The following is a 4,290-nucleotide window of genomic DNA, read 5'->3' as shown; positions in this document are numbered from 1 at the left end:
GGTATACAGAGTTCATCAGGGTTAGGAGGAATCTCCAGGCGGCTGTTTAGAGAGGTTACTGGAGGCCTTTAGACAGTCCACCCCCAGAAACAGAGGAAAACCGGCGGCAGTAGTGATGCCTTTGTAAAGCAGTGAGCGCCAGACATTAGAAGAAAGTTACAGAAGCTGGACGATTTGGAAGGGGAAACCAGGACTTGCTGGCCACAGCCCAGAAAGTGTACAACAAGCGGGACTGGCCAGAGGACAGACAAGTGAAGGCGACCGGGGAGATGACCAAGTCCTGGTAACAGCAATAAGCGGCAGCGACACCCTCCCCCCACCAGAGGACCGCCAGAGGGTAAGAGGAGCCCTGCGGGAGGAAGGCAGGATCTGCAAAAGAATCAGAGTGTCTATTGCAAGGGAATAGGGCACTGGCTCAAGGACTGTCCCAAAAGGTCTAGGGGCCAAGGAGAGGGGAGGCGCCTTTGCCCTATTCTAAGCATGAACAACCCAGATAGTGACTAGGAGAGTTGGGCTTCGGCTCCCCTCCTCGAACCCAGGGTGACTCTTAAGGTGGAGGGGACTCTGATAGACTTTCTGGTTGGTGGACGCTGGAGCTCAGCATTCCGTCCTGTTGAAACTCCAAGGAAAGTTACCAGGAAAGACATCCTGGGTACAGGGAGCTACTGGAATGAGCCAAATTCATGGACTACCCGAAGGACAGTGGACCTAGGCATGGGCGGGGTATCCCACTCGTTCATGGTGATCCCAGAATGCCCCTACCCCTTGTTGGGAATAGACTTACTTACCAAAAAGCCCCATCCAGGTATTAACTCTTGCCCTGGAGGATGAATACTGGCTTCACCAGCAGCTGGTACCCATTAATGAAAACATACATTACTGGCTGCAATTCTACCCTGAGGCTTGGGCAGGGTGGGGGGCTGGCAAAGCACAGGCCTGCAATCTTCACTGAGTTAGAACCTGGCGCAGACCAGTCAGGGTTTGACATTACCCAGTGTCCATGGAAGCCGGAGTGGGGATAACATCCCTCATCCGGTGTCTGTTGGAATTGGGAGTGCTGAGACCCTGGCAGTCGGCCTGGAGCACTCCTTTGCTGCCAGTCCACAAGCCCCAGTCAGATGACTGTCGGACAGTACAAGACCTGAAGGAAGTAAACAAGAGGGTGATGGACATCCACCCAACTGTCCCCAACCCATACACCCTCCTGAATGCACTTCCACCAGAACGGCAGTGGTACACTGTCCTGGACTTGAAGGATCTTTTTTCAGCCTGCCCCGGCACCCAAAAGCCAGAAATTGTTTGCCTTTGAGTGGACAGAGGTTGAGAAAGGCATCAGTGGACAACTAATCTGGACCAGACTCCCCCAAGGATTCAAAGACTCTCCAACCATCTTCGATGAGGCGCTGCATGAGGACCTGGTGAGTTCAGAACAGAACACCCTGACTTAACCCTTTTGCAGTATGTTGATGACTTGCTGATTGCCACCAAGACCAGAGAGGAATGCATGCCGGGACTAAGGCCTTACTCAGAGCCTGGGAGGCGTGGGTTATCATGCTTCAGCTAAAAAAGGCCCAAATCTGGAAGCCAGAGGTAACTTACCTGGGCTACTTGATAAAGGAAGGACAGTGGTGGCTCACGCAAGCTAGAAAAGAGACTGTGCTAAGAATTCTGAGGCCCCAGACCCCGCGTCAGGTGAGGGAATTCCTGGGGTCAGCAGGTTTCTATAGATCGTGGGTCCCTAGCTTTGCTGAGCTTGCAAAGCCCCTCTATGAAGCCACTAAGGAAGGGCAACAGTTTCAGTGGACTGAGAAAATGGATCAGTCTTTTAACCAAATTAAGACTGCCTTGCTGTCAGCCCCTGCCCTTGGACTCCCTGATGTCACTAAGCCCTTTCACCTGTACATTGCGGAGCACAAGGGAGTTGCCAAGGGAGTCCTGACCCAGTATCTGGGCCCATGGAAGAGGCCAGTGGTGTAACTGTCGAAGAGGCTAGATCCTGTGGGGGCCGGATGGCCACCTTGTCTGAGGATGATTGCAGCCACCTCCCTGATGGTGAAAGATGCAGATAAGCTGACATGGGACAAGAACTGTACATCCCCACACCCCACACAGTTCAGGGGGTGCTGAGGCAATCACTGGATCGATGGCTCAGCAACATCAGACTTCCTCCCTTCCAGGGTTTGCTACTTGACCCTTTCAGAATCAATTTCCAGACACCCTCAGCACTCAACCCCTCGACCCTGCTACCGGACCCAGACTTGGAGACACCTCTGCATGATTGCGCAGGAATTTTGGCTCAGGCTCACGGCATTCAGCATTTGAGAGGACCTTAAGGATCAGCCTTTACCTGATGCTGACCTCTTGTTGTCCAGGTGATAAGCCTGGAGCTTATTGACCTCTGTGGTTCACGGATGGAAGCAGCTTTATCTGAGCTGGTCAGTGCAGCGGTAGTGACTGAGACCCAGGTGATCTGGGCTCAGCCTGTACTAGCTGGGACTTCCACCCAGAGAGCCCAGTTAGTGACACTGACCTAAGCATTAACGCTGGGTAAGGACAAGAAGCTGACTGTGTACACTGACAGTCGCTCTGCATTTGCCACTGCCCACATACATGGAGCCATCTGTAAGGAAAGGGGGATCCTGACCGCAGAAGGGAAGGCTATTAAAAACAAAGAAGAAATATTAGCCCTAATTATTGCACTGTGGCTGCCAAAGAAATTAGCCATTGTCCACTGTCCAGGGCATCAGAATCCCAAAGACCCTGTAGCCAGAGGTAAAAACCTGGCTGACAAGACGGCCTGGGAAGTTGCCCTTCGCAGGGATCCTGTCTTAGTAACCAACCTTCCAGACCCAGGACCCAGACAGCTACCAGACCTTCCCCAATATACTAAAGAAGACCTGGACTGGATTCATAAATTACCCAAGAATGGTACCGGGTGGCGGAAGACCAAGTCACACTACCTGAAAGAATGGGAGAACAGCTATTGCTAAAAATGCACCAGACCACTCACATGGGCACTAAAAGATGCAAGACCTGGTAAGACACACCAAAATAAAGATTAAAGATGCACATTCTAAGATTGATCAGATTGTAGCTAGTTGCAAAGCCTGCCAGCTGAGAAATGCAACCCAGCGTGAGGTCAACTCAGGATCGCGACAGAGAGGTGATGAGCCTGGAGCTTATTGGGAAGTGGATTTCACTGAGGTAAAACCAGGAAAATATGGTTATAAATATCTGTTAGTTTTTATAGATACTTTTTCAGGATGGGTTGAAGCATTTCCCACCAAGCATGAGACAGCACTGATGGTGGCAAAGAAGCTACTAGAAGACATGCTGCCCAGGTATGGCCTCCCAGTAATGAGAGAGTCAGACAATGGACCAGCTTTCGTTTCCAAGGTAATTCAGAGCTTGGCTAATGTTTTGGGGACCAATTGGACACTACATTGTGCATATAGACCCTAAAGTTCAGGACATGTAGAGAGGATGAATAGACTCTAAAAGAGACCCTAACTAAATTGTCCATGGAGACTGGCAGTGACTGGGTGGCTCTCCTTCCCTATGCCCTGTGTAGAGTGCAGAACTCTCCATACAAAATAGGACTTCCCCCTTTTGGAATAGCGCCCCCTTTGATTCCCAATTTACAGTCTGACTGACTTGCTGAATTTGAGGATTACCAGCTTTTGCAATCCCTCAGGGCCCTGCAGCAGGCCCACCAAGATGTGTGGCCACAGCTGAAGGCCCTCTATGAGACTGGACCACCTCTGGAACCTCACCGCTTCAGGCCAGGAGCCTGGGTGTTCCTTGAGAATTGATCATGTCTATGGCAGTGCCTAACATTAAGGATTGTCATTTTCTTGATCAAGAACCTAAGAACGGGGGCTGAGGGTGTGGCTCAGCGGTAGAGCACTCGCCTTGTACATGCGAGACCCTGGGTTTGATCCTTAGCACCACGTAAAAATATATGAATAAAATAAAGGTATTGTGTCCAACTACAACTAAAAAATAAATATTAAAAAAAAAGAACCTAAGAACCTATAAAAAAAAAAAGAACAACTCACAAAATGGGAGAAAATATTTGTGAATCATATAGCTACAAAAGAATTAATATCCAGAATATGTAAAGTATTCTTACAATTCAATAACAAAAAATAAACAATCCAATTGAAAGTGAACAAAGAACTTCAATGAAAGTATCCTCAAATAAGACAAATTTATTACATGAAAAAATGTTCACAGTCACTACCTGTTAGAGAAGTGCGAATCAGAACCACCACAGATATCATTGCTTTT

The 4,290-nt window shown here is 49.2% G+C and overlaps 1 pseudogene; it reads left to right on the top strand.

The window, feature by feature from the left end:
• LOC107151175 overlaps positions 1-3,928 on the top strand; it is a 16,269-nt pseudogene extending 12,341 nt beyond the window's left edge.
• The last annotated feature ends 362 nt before the right edge of the window (positions 3,929-4,290 follow it).

This window comes from Marmota marmota, unplaced genomic scaffold (assembly GCF_001458135.2).
Source record: "Marmota marmota marmota unplaced genomic scaffold, marMar, whole genome shotgun sequence".
Classification (NCBI taxonomy): Eukaryota; Metazoa; Chordata; class Mammalia; order Rodentia; family Sciuridae; genus Marmota; species Marmota marmota.
Note: the sequence above shows the minus strand (reverse complement) of the source record. Positions and strands in the feature narration are given on the sequence as shown.